We start from the raw sequence: 13108 nt of genomic DNA on the forward strand, positions 1-13108 counted from the left end.
ACAGTTACATACAAATACACTCAGTATTATTTGTGCACACATGCACATGCATTTTTGCTGTACAGTTTCAAATACACACAGTTATAGTATATGCATACATGAACATGCATTGAGAGGATTGAGAGTGGAGAGGCAGTCAGTCTTGCCAGTGCCAGGGAGCAGTTGGGGGTTTGGTGCCTTGCTCAAGGCACCTCGGCAGTACCAGTACCACACTCTGTATTTCTTGGTCCGATCGGAACGTGAACCGGCGACACATGGATCTTTGAAATTATGTTTCAACCTCTATTTTGACAAACCACTGTGGATTAAAAACAGTATATATTTATATAAAAAATACTTGATTACACTTCTCAATTATTGGGGAAATGTAAAATCTTTTCTGTAATGGTGATGTCCCCCAGATAATTCATCCACTCTCCTTTCTCTTCATATCATCCTGTTTCAGATGCTGCATGCTATGAAGAGGATTTTCAGGAAAGGGTTTATATTTTTCTGCCTTGTTTTGACTGTTTCCCTTTTTGCAAGCATGACACGCGTAAGCCCCTCAGGGTGCGACAGGATGTGTTTGCACATGTGAGCGTGAGAGATTTTGGGTGCTTTTCTTCTTGTGATTTCCCCTCCAGGTCAACAAGGTTCTTCTTATCGTTCTGATGAGCTCATCCCAAATCTGCTCTTTAATCTCAAGAAACTTCTGAAAAGTCTTTCAGTGTCTGTAAATGTTTTCGCCGAGAGCTAAAAGAGACAGACAGACAGAGAGAATCCTGAGTGTGTTTGTAGAAAGAGGGTGAAGTTGATTGCTTTCCCATCTAAGTTTTGCTGTTCTGTTGATCACTTGTTGTCTCGTTATCAAGTTTACACCTTTACATTTATATTTCTCCTCGTGCCTCATCACTGCCCTTTGGCCGTGTGTTCATCAAATGTTCACCTCACATCAACCCTCTGCCAGATCTACCCATCAGTATTCTGCTGCTGTTACTTGGAGGCCCCTTGATGAAAGAAGAGGCCACCAGTCGTCTCCGCGATTTTCGACAACACAAGTTTGAGACTCCGGGAAGCTGCTTGACAGCAGGAACAAAACTCTTCTGTCTTGGCGAAGTCACAGACAGAGACAAGCCTTTTGTGTTGATCACAGGAATAGATTATTTCAAGTATGCTCAGCTGTCACAACCCACTGCTGCCTGGGTACTATTTAATGTCAGCCAAGACAAGTCCTTTGGAAATAAACGCAGAAATGAGTTGTGCACCTAATAAATGAACACGAGTTAATTAAATGAATATACATTTCTTTTCTGAAAGCTCCCACTGCATATGTAGCAATCTTAATGCAGTTCTTTCAGAAATTCAAGGTCCCAGAGGATTTATCCATAAGACCTTTCCACTGACATTTTGTCTGGCACCACTATGATACATTCAATTTGGATAAGTTGAAACACTTTTTGTAATGATTGCTATGCCTTTTCAACCTTGTACCAACAACTGGACCACATTTGAATTTTTCCTATACTTGTGTTAATAACCAAATACCTTGTATCACTGAAGATGTCCCCACCATCCGCATGCTGTACTTTGTTTTTAGAATCAGAATGTCTTTATGATCATCATACTCAGGTACAATGACTTTTGGCAGGCTTCTCTCAATGTGCCAAGACTGAACTCTGGGGCATAAACCCAAATGACCAACTCGTTGAGAACAAAAGGTTTCAAAAGAAAGTCTTTACTGGAGAACACACAGTGAACAAAGTTTCAACAGAAAATCCCTCTTACGAGGGAAAAAATAACTAAACTAATTACAAAACGAAATCATTCTTTTGAGGAAAATTACAGTATAAACAATGGCAAGGCACAAAGCACTAGAGGCAAAACAATAAGGTTAATTTGGCTTGACGACATGCTGGTTCTCTCACTCACTAGACAAACTGGCACAGGGGAAAAGGAAGACTTGGACAATATATACACAAGTAATGGGGATCCAGGTGGAAACAATCTGGGCAGGGTAGACAATCACAGAGGCGGGTGACACATGAGTTGATTTACTTTTCAAAATAAAACAGGAAGGCAACCTAAAGATAGGGCAAGAACTCTTATAGTAATACTACATTTTATTTAGAGGCGCCTTTCAAAGCACCCAAGGACACCTAACAATTCAGATAATAAAAACGGCATAAAAGGACAGTAATGGGGAACATGTAGGGAAACATGAGGCGCTACAGTGAATAGGCGGATCTGAACAGGTGGGTTTTGAGGAGGGTCTTGCATGTGGTGATTGTGTCAGGCTGTAGGATGTGTTGGGGGAGGGAGTTCCAGAGTCTGGGAGCAGTGCAGCTAAAAGCCCGAGCAACCATGGTGACGAGGCATGGTGTGGGGACAGTAAGCAGACCAGCAGAGGATGATTGGAGGGAGCGAGAGGGGGTCGGCCACAGGCTTTGTATGTGAGCAGGAGGTTTTTGTACTCAATCTGGTGTAGTATAGGGAGCCAGTCCAGTTGGATGAGGATGGGGGTGATATGGTCGGAATACTTGATGCGGATGATGATCCGGGCAGCAGAGTTCTGTATGATTTGGAGCTAGGGGTGGAGGAGTTTGATTTGACCAGTGAGGACAACATTGCAACATCTCTTATGTGACATGACGAAAATAATTAGAAGAAATAATTAAAAGCAGTGACAAAAGCAGTAGTAGCAGCAAAGAAAAGGTATGAGTTGGATTCTTTATGTGCTTTCAATAATTGAATAAAAAAAGTTCCAGGAGAAATGTGAACTCGGAACACACAGAGGTGAGATCTGCTATCACGCCAACATAGTTTTATTTTTCAGCAAGGCCATCCATTTACGTATAATGGGATCACCATCCTAGAGCCCTCTGTTGCTTTTTGCCAAGTTGACAACAGTAATGTGAAGGGCCATTTGTTCCTTTTTGGTAAATGATTTCAGAATTTAATTAAATATCTAATGAGAGGTTATACCTCTCCCAAAATTAGTTTTTTGTTTTCCCGCAGGCCCTCTGAGGTTCTCCAATGCTGTCAAATCAAAATGAAGTCATCTTGAACTAATGAGAAGCTTGTCTGGTTGTCAACGTCAAAGTACCTGAGCGTTGAAGAGCAGACTGCAATGAAAGACCCATATCATAATGAAAAACAAATGAATGTTATTGTATTATGACTTATACAACGTATAAAGTGTGAGCCACAGTCCATACTGCTTACATTCATTAAATCTGAAATCATCCTTTTATATATTAAATCGTATGTGCGCATTTAAACCTTAAACTAACTTTTTTCAAATAAGCTTCAAGCTTTTAATTTATAACATTTATAAACAGGACTTTCACAAATAAAGTCCTGTGTTAAAAAGGGCCCAATTATGCTTTTTGGGGGATTCCCTTTCCTGTAGTGTGGTATGTACATTTGTGTGAATGTAAATGGTCTGTAAAGGCAAACATTCCTCCAGAGGGAGTTTCACTCTCACCATAAGATACATAAGAGCCACTTAGTAACCATATTTTTTTTATATAGGTAAGGAATTCTCCATTCTTATCAAACAATTACACATCTGCTTTTGGTTCCCATCTGCACAAGGTTATTTATATGTGTAAATAAAAAATAAATAAAAGCAAACAGCATGAACTGCTTTGTTTTTGTCAAGCAACGTGAAGTGGTTCCCTCCACTTCTCTCCTGATTATTATTGCAGTCAGCAGGATTTATCATGTAACATTAATCGGAGCAGTACACAACTGTTTGCATCTGAATCCAAACAGCATCCAAGAGATTCAGCGGGGAGTTATGTCCAAGCCTCAAGGGAACACAGAGGAGGAGTCAGCAGACATGTCGTGGAGATGTGGAATATACTGTATATAATGCATGAGGCTAGAGATGCAAACGGGACTACGTTTAATAAGAACAAAGGGAGTGCTGGGAATAAAAACACATTTGAAACAGCAGTATGGCAGGTTGGAAGCAGATGGAAATATATAGATATGGCAGCATTAATATTCCTTGATTAAAGTGTTTTCACCAAGATAAATCCCTTTTTACCATAAGCATTGATGTTTAGATTTCCCATGTTTATTCAAAGTAGAGCAATGTCTTATGCAGTTGGTGTCAGCTTTACATTTTGCTGCCAAGCATTCACAGTATATCTGCAAGTGTCAGAAGCATGGTGCTGTTTGACAGAATAGAGAGAGAATTTCTCCAGAGAGTAGCTATACTGGATTTACTACACAATATGAGAGCCTGGATCTAAAGGGAGAAGCCTGGTGCTGAATCCAACAATGAGAGGGGACGTGGTAAAGGGAAGAATCAAATCCTACTGTTTGAGGGGAAGTGAGATCTTGGTGATGAAGTCAAATCATTTGGCTTAGCCCAATTTTTTTCTTATTGATAAATTGTTGAACATAAAGGCACTTATTCCTCTGATGTCTAAGGTAATTTTTCCTTTGTGGTCGGTCAATATAAAACTCTCAATGCATATACAGCTCCGTAAAACAGTAAGAGACCACTACCAATTAATTTTTTTCCAATGCTGAAGTGGTCTCCGGAGCTGTATTTTCCTTTTTTTATTTCCAATTGTTAACTGTGCAGGATAAGTGTTAGGGCTTTTAGTTGTTTACATTTTTGGTCATCAGTTTTGGCAAATAGAGATTGAATATTGGTATGTATGTGTGAATGCGAGGGTTAGGGTTTTAATTTACTTGAATTGAATATTTCTCTTTTAACAAGATTATATGACAGAAAGCTGGCTTCACATGATCAATGGTTGAACTGCTCTGTACTATACATATGTGCCATTGTTTTCATATGAAGATGTAAGAGCTAAATGTACTGCATTGCATCAAGTTCACGCATTCACATACATGCGGGGCTGCCATGATCCAATACACCTGCCACGTGCTCAAGAAGACTAACGTTCCCATTCTATTGGCCATGCCATCAGGAGCAACTTAAGGTTAACATATATTGCCCAAGGATACATAAATATGTCGGCTACAGGGCCTGGGCAGGGTTTCTGTTAGCCGGTAATTAGCGGTGTTTAGATGGTAAAATGTATAAAAACCGGTAAATTCAAAACCTGCCGGTCAAAATGTCCGGTAAGAATGTTCATACAACACTTGGATAACATGGGCTATCCCTAGACATTTGTGTTTTGACAGAGCTACATTACTGGTGCTGCGTCATGACATCACCGTTTACTTCACGGATTTTCTCCCTAACACCACTCACAACAACAACAGTCGGGGACTGCGTCGGGTCGATGATTATTTCGCTTTTGTCATACGAAGCCAGATTGAATTAAATAACTACTTCTCAAACCTTGTGCTTTTCTCCAGAGTGCCGTGATTCATTGTGTATTAATGTGGTTCAGCGGCATTTACCGCCCGCTGCAGTGCTGCTCTTCCACCGGCGTTTAGTCTGCGGTTAGCTCACGGCAGCGACTGCTGGAAAGTATTTACTGTCTGACTGTCACACGAACAGCTGATGCCCCATCAGTGAATGTGTTTCAGTCTGAACTGACGCTGTTTGGCATCACAACGCTGTTATGAACGTTTGTTATATGACGGGTGATGTTAGTGTAGCAGCCGAAGCTAATCAGACTACCTTGACTAGTTGCTGCTATGTTATTGTGGCATAAAATGACAACGACAACAACAGCGGCATATTTTACCCGCGAAGAACCAGAGGTTAATCAGGCTCTCGCCTTCGGGGGGCGTGGAAAAAACACTGGTTAACATTATAGTTGCTGAGGCTTCCGGTTTGGGATATGTAGGAACAACACGTGCGATAAGGAGTCCCCTGACAACTTGTTCATAATTACCTTAAAACTCGATGCTAGGTAGCAAAGTAGCTAACATGGCGACTTATGCAAATGCCACTGACATCGCTGCTATGTTGGCGACAGATATGGAGAAACAACGCGAACATCTCAAAGAGGACATGGCAGGACTGATTAAAACATCTCTGGCACCTATTCAAGCATCTAGCGAACTTTCATGAAATGGTTGGCACCAGGGGTGTAGTGGGCGTTGGACGCGGGGGTACGCCGTCCACCCACTTCTCCCGACGTGATATATAAACAAATAATAAATATAAAATAGCTTAGGCTACAACTAAAAACAAAATTAAAAAAAATAGCTTACAACTCAAATGTCAATCCGGAGATATTGGCAATGGTGAGAACAACCTACATAGGCTATAAGACATCCCCAGTATCTGTCCGTGACCTATATTGGCTACGACATGAACATAACATGAACATTCGATAATCGTCATCAACCTGAGACTTAAAACAAGACAAAAAAACAACAACGAGAACGTGGATGTGATGAAGCTGAATATATGTATGGCTTTTTGGGTGGGAGTGTGTGTGTGTGTGTGTGTGTGTGTGTGTGTGTGTGTGTGTGTGTGTGTGTGTGTGTGTGTGTGTGTGTGTGTTTGGGGGGTGACGTCACAAATAGCGTACCCTCACTTAAAAAATCCCCACTACACCACTGGTTGGCACACTGGGAAAAAGAGTTGCCTCCATCGAGACCACAGCGGGCGAAAACTTTGACGCCCTGTTTAAGGCTGAGAGTGAATCTCCTTATTATTAATGTGCCCGAGGACGGTGAAAACAGAGGGGACTCAGCCATGGTTACATCCGTTTCCACACTTTTGAAGGAAGGCATGGGGAACCTATTCACTACGCCACCAGAGCTGGACCGTGCGCATAGGGTGCTGGCGCGGAAACCTAAAACAGGTCAGCCGCCCAGACCTATCATTGTCGCCTTCCACAGATATCAGGACCGAGAGCGAGCTCTACGTTGGGCAAGGCAGAACGACATGGTTTACAAGGGGAATACATTGAGGTTTTACCCCGATCTCAGTACCGATCTCTCCAAGAAGCGTGCAGCCTTCAAGAACGTCAAGGCGACTCTCTATCGGAAGGGAATTCAATTCAGGCTCCTCTATCCTGCCGTCTACGAGTGTTCTATGGAGGGGAAACTTTGATGTTTGAGACGCCAGCGGATGCTGAGGCTTTCTGTTCTCGACGAGTTGAGGGTAACATCAACAACCCGGCTTAGCAGCTAATAAAACATCCATTCACCAACGCCGCTTAAAATAGCTATATTGGCTACAGTGGCGGCTGGTGAAAAAAAATCTTGGTGGGGCTAGTGTGCCAACAGATTTCCCTGCCTAATCTAGCATAAGCATTCAAATGAACAGTCGGAAAATGACTACAGTTCCACAATAATAATTTAATTTCACAGTTTCCAGCTTCACAGAAAAAGTCACAATTTACAGCTATATTAGACTTTATGCTATCAAATACTATACAATACAATCAAGGGATAAATTAACAACAAGGGTATGATTTCAGCTGAATCTATACAAATCAACAGTGAGTGAGTGAATGAGTGAGTGTGGGTTGAGAAGAGAGAATGAAACAGAACTTTCATATTAAAATGTAACATATACAAAGAATTTAGAACCAAGTTATTTTCAAATTTTTTTACATAAACAGATTATTTTAATACCCTCTCTCAAGGAAAAATGCATTTACTTGGAGAAAACAGCATCAGTGCCATACAGTTGTCATTGCATGTCACAGCCTGAGAGAAACAACAAAGCATTCTCCACAACTATATTACAATTACATACTATAATATTATTACATATTACATCGCCATCATCTCTCTTCGTCGTCGCGCGTATTTTTTCCCCACGTAGCGTAGGACAGAGTCTGGGAGTCGCACTACGAAAAAAAACTATCGCTGGCTCCTTATGTAGCTACAGCAATCCTAAACCTTCACGCATTTTACGTAGCAGTTGGGGCTAAATTTCCAGCGCCCCACCGGCGTTAAATTTGGCGACGTTGATAGGCCAATTATTCATAATTTCCCCCTAGCAACCATAACCGGATTGGCTGTTTAGCTGCCGGTCAGGGGCACTTTGCCGATCGCCCCATGAGAGAATGATACACTGTCTGTCAGTGGAAATTCACTGTTTAATGAGTGTTAGTTGGTGGAAATGTTGTTTAAATGATTTAAATTGCATGTAGGCACACACACTATTAAGTAAAACTGACATTGATTTAAAAAAAAATATGCAAAAAATATTTTTTCCCCTCAACAGCTGGTGGGGCAGAGCCCCAGCGCCCCCTATGGGCCAGCCGCCTCTGATTGGCTACATAGTAGACAAACTGGCATACGGACTGTCAGAGCTAGGCTCTACGTTAAAGTTAAGGACTGTTAAGGCATGTTTCAGTGTGGGCCTTTTATTTGTTTACTTGTTTATTCAGTTTTGTTCATGTACGTACGTGCTCTAGATCTATCGGGAGTTTTTTCCTCGTTCGTTTTGTCATAATTCAGGGGCTCTAGAAAGCAGTGTTATTGAAAGCAAAGGTGAGTTTTTGGGAGCGTTTAGAAAAGGGAGGAATCCTGCGTGCTGCTAGTTTAGCAGAGAGAGGAGGGGTGGGGTTTATTGGGGATAACAGGGTAAACTGGACTCTTTTTTTCCCCTCGTTATTATTGTCAACGTTATGGATTTCAATGTGTACTACCGACATTATTGGTGTTAATGAGAGGCTTGACACGAGTTTTGTATATAAATTGAGTTGTCATCACTAATCTATGCACACCTGTACTGTGTGGCTATGGCTGATCGAAGGCTGGCGGGTCAGCTGTCAGGTTCACATCGTGGAACGTTAGGGGTCTTAATGACCCTGTTAAAAGAGGTAAAATATTCTCTCATATTAAAAATATGAAAACCGATATTGTTTTTCTCCAAGAAACGCACTAACGCAACTCAGATCAGCTGCGCTTAAAGAAGCATTGGGTGGGGCAAATATTTCATTCTATCTTTAATACCAGAGCAAGAGGTACAGCAATAACTATACATAAAAAAATTAAATTCACTTTATCTAACTCTGTTTCTGATCCACAAGGCTGTTATGTTATAGTGTCTGGGCAACTTTTTCATATACCTGTATTATTGGTGAATCTGTATGCTCCTAATTGGGATGATGCTGGATTTGTGCAAAGTGTTGTCTGTCAGCTACCGGACCTTAACACTCACCTGTTGATCTTGGGGGGAGATTTTAATTGCGTCATGAATCTACACCTGGATAGGTCCAGACCTAAAGTGCAGACTCTCTCTAAAATGGCCTCTAAGTTTTCTGATTCTTTCAGCGACGCAGCTTGTGTCGATCCATGGCGCTATTTTAATCCCCATAGTAAAACATTTTCCTTTTATTCTAACGTGCACCACACATATTCAAGGATTGATAATTTTTTTATTGATAAAAAACTGTTGAACTCTGTGGAGAGGGTTGAATATTCTGCGATCGTGGAATCGGACCATGCCCCCATATTACTGGATCTCCATTTTCACCATAACTACAATAGTCGTCCTCAGTGGCGGTTTAACACCACATTACTGTCAGATAACACATTCTGCACTTCAACTTCTAAAGCCATCGACACCTTTTTGGAGACTAATAAAATGGATTCGGTATCCCCGTCATTACTATGGGAGACACTTAAAGCCTATCTTAGGGGAGAAACAATAGCTTACTCTTCTCATCGTAATAGGGAAAGGAAGAGACAAAACAGCAGTTAATTGATGCTATATGTGAATTGATAATAAGTATTCCACCTCACCAAGCCCATCGCTTCATAAGCAAAGAATATCGTCACAAACTCAGTTTAACTTAATCTCTACCTCTGATACAGAACGACTTCTTATGAGATTGCGTGGGTCATATTATGAACATAGGGAGAAGTCAGGGCGTCGTTTAGCACATCAACTCAAATCTAAGTCAGCATCGCAAATGATATCACAAGTTGAAGATGCAACAGGGGAAATCACAACGGACCCCCTAAAAATAAATGATACGTTTAAGACTTCTATTTTGATTGGTATAAATCAGAGTCACTGAGGGACACATCACTGTTTCAGAACTTTTTTGAAACCTTTGAAGCCCCCACCCTATCCTCTGATCAGAGGGACTGTTTAGATCAACCGATGGAACTGGGAGAAGTTAGAACTGCCATTTCTGCCATGCAGAATGGAAAATCGCCGGGGCCAGATGGCTTCCCAATTGATTTTTATAAAAAATTCTCAGATCAGTTATGCCCCCTGCTGTTAGATATGTTTAACCATGCATTGTCACAGGGCAATCTGCCTGACTCCCCTGCTGAAGCATCCATAACTCTTCTGTTAAAACCAGGCAGGGATGCTTCAAAATGTGGATCATACAGACCAGTATCACTTTTAAACACTGATATTAAAATACTCTCTAAATTATTGGCCACACGTTTGGAATCACCCTTGCCACATGTAATATCAACTGACCAAACAGGTTTTATTAAAGGGCGGCATTTGTTTTCCAACATAAGAAGGCTTGTGAATGTGCTGTATAGTCCCTCATCTAATGATTCCCCAGAAGTTGTGGTTTCATTGGATGCGGAGAAGGCTTTCGACCGCGTGGAATGGGATTTTCTCTTTTTTGTTTTAAAGAAATTTGGTTTTGGTAAAACGTTTACTAAGTGGGTCCAACTTCTTTATTCTTCCCCTCGGGCCTCGGTAGTTACAAATCATCTGTTTTCCAAAAATGTTTCTCTATCTAGAGCACATGTGTCAAAATCAAGGCCCGCGGGCCACATCCGACCCGTGAATGAATTATCTTTGGCCTGCATGACAAAATCTATTTACTTTTAGAGCTGGCCCGCTGGTATATCATACGCACCACCATTATACTACAAATCCCATAATGCACTGCCCGTGCGTCGGCACGTCAATCACAGGCCCGCGTCAATCACAAGCGCCCCCACTCGTTCATCAGCACTTCTGTCAACTTTCATCCCTCTCCCCACAAAATGGCTAAATGAAAGGTGGACTTTGAAAACAGGGGTTTTCAAGACAGGTGGGAGGCACAGTACATGTTCGCGGATGTAAAGGGCAAAGCTGTGTGTCTTCTGTGTGGAGACAGTGTGGCTGTAATGAAAGAATACAACATAAAAAGACACTATGAAACGAAGCACCACGACAAATACAAGCATCTGGACACGACACAAAGGCTACAGAAGGTAGAAGAATTAAAAAGAAGTCTGGTGTCACAGCAGGCTATGTTCACTAAAGCCAAATCACAAAGCGAGGCTGCTGTTAAGGCCAGTTTTATTGTGGCAGCAGAGATTGCAAAATCATCCCGGGCCTTTACCGAGGGGGAATTTGTCAAAAACTGCGTGATTACAGTTTGCGACACCGTGTGCCCAGAAAAAAGGCAAGCATTTTTAAATGTGAGCCTGAGCCGAAACACCGTTGCTGACCGTGTTCGCCACCTTGCTGCCAATCTCTAACAACAGCTTGTGGGAAAGGGAAAAGCTTTCATCGCGTACTCCCTTGCTGTGGATGAGAGCACCGACACTTCTGATACTGCCCAGCTGTCAATTTTCATCCGTGGAGTGGACTCAAGCCTGTGCGTAACAGAAGAGTTTTTTGGATTACGCTCAATGCATGGCACAACTACGGGGAAAGATCTCTTTGAAGAGGTGTCCTGATGTGTAGATAAAATGGGGCTGCCGTGGGATAAACTTGTTGGACTGACAACAGATGGAGCGCCTGCGATGTGCGGTCAAAAAAGTGGATTGGTGGGGAGGATCCAGAAAGATGCAGGATGAAAACGTCACAAGTGAGCTGACAGCTTATCACTGCATCATACACCAGGAATCGTTGTGTGGCAAAGCCTTGAAAATGGAACATGTAATGAGCATCATAACACGAGCGGTTAACTTTATCAGAGCTAGAGGTTTAAATCACCGCCAGTTCAAGTCTTTTCTGGCGGAGTTAAACTCGGACTATGGTGACTTGCCCTATCACACAGAGGTGCGATGGCTAAGCCAGGGAAAGGTGCTGGAAAGATTTTTCGAGTTGCGTGAGGAGATCTGTGAGTTCATGGAAAGCAAAGGGAAAGACACATCAGAGCTCCGAAATAAAAAGTTTCTGTGTGAAGTAGCGTTTCTGTGTGACATCACGAGCCACCTGAATGCGCTAAACCTGCAGCTTCAGGGGCGGGGCCGTGTCATCACTGACATGTACGCTACAGTGAGGGCTTTTAAAACCAAGCTACGCCTGTGGGAGACGCAGATTCTCCAGGGAAACTTGAGCCATTTCCCGCACTGCCAAACAATGAAAGAGCAGGTCGCTGCCGCTGTTTTCCCAACTAGACAGTTTACTGAAAAACTCGGCATACTTGGTGCTGCGATTTGCCGATTTTGAAGCCCAAAAAAACAAATGGAGCTGATCGAGCTCCAATGTAGTGACACACTGAAGGCAAAATATGAGTCTGTGGGCGCTGCAGAGTTTCCACGTTTCATCCCCGACACAATGCCCCATCTACACTCCCAGGCTGCTCAAACACTCTCTATGTTTGGCAGCACATACTTGTGTGAACAGCTGTTGTCTTTGATGAAGATAAACAAAACTTCACACAGGACTTGTCTTACTGATGAACACCTTCACTCAATCCTGAGGATTTCCTCAGCTCAGAGCCTGACCCCAGACATTGATGAACTTGTAACCAAGATAAGACACCAAGTATCTGGCTCAGACAAGTGAGCATCACAGAGCAGCAAACGGTGCTTTGACACAGTTTCAGTTTTTAATGCAATTTAATATTTGCATTTTGTTGTCTTGCTACTACAGGACATTTGATTTTTCTTTGAAGTAAATTACTTCTGGCTGTTGTTTGCCTGTAGAAAATGTTCTTTTTTTATTTATTTATACTTTTTCTTTCATTTCTTTCATAATTAATGTTGTTTTATAGGCAATAATCTATAGGCCTTGTTAGTTCCAGGTTCAATATGTGCAATAAGGTTGTTTCAATAAGTTTTCAATAAACGTTGAACCCGTCCGGCCCTTGACTTGTAGCAATTTCTTAATTTCGGCCCACTGTGTATTTGAGTTTGACACCCCTGCCATAGGCTTACAGGGTATTGGTCTGCCATATTTGATGTACTGTCTAATGTCCTTGGAGTTACTTTACAACCTTGTGCAAAGATTGCATTATTTGGTGTACCAAATGAAGACACAAGCATGACTAAGAAGCAACTCAACATCACGGCATTTGTTTCTTTGCTT

General features: G+C 42.0%; 1 protein-coding gene and 1 pseudogene across 1 annotated transcript in view; both read left to right on the forward strand.

The window, feature by feature from the left end:
• Positions 1 to 13108, forward strand: part of spon1b (spondin 1b) — a 104508-nt gene that overhangs the window by 24339 nt on the left and 67061 nt on the right. The window lies entirely within an intron of this gene.
• LOC134879329 (general transcription factor II-I repeat domain-containing protein 2-like) lies at positions 10849 to 12586 on the forward strand (annotated as a pseudogene).

The sequence above is a fragment of the Eleginops maclovinus genome, chromosome 2 (genome assembly GCF_036324505.1).
Source record: "Eleginops maclovinus isolate JMC-PN-2008 ecotype Puerto Natales chromosome 2, JC_Emac_rtc_rv5, whole genome shotgun sequence".
NCBI lineage: Eukaryota > Metazoa > Chordata > Actinopteri > Perciformes > Eleginopidae > Eleginops > Eleginops maclovinus.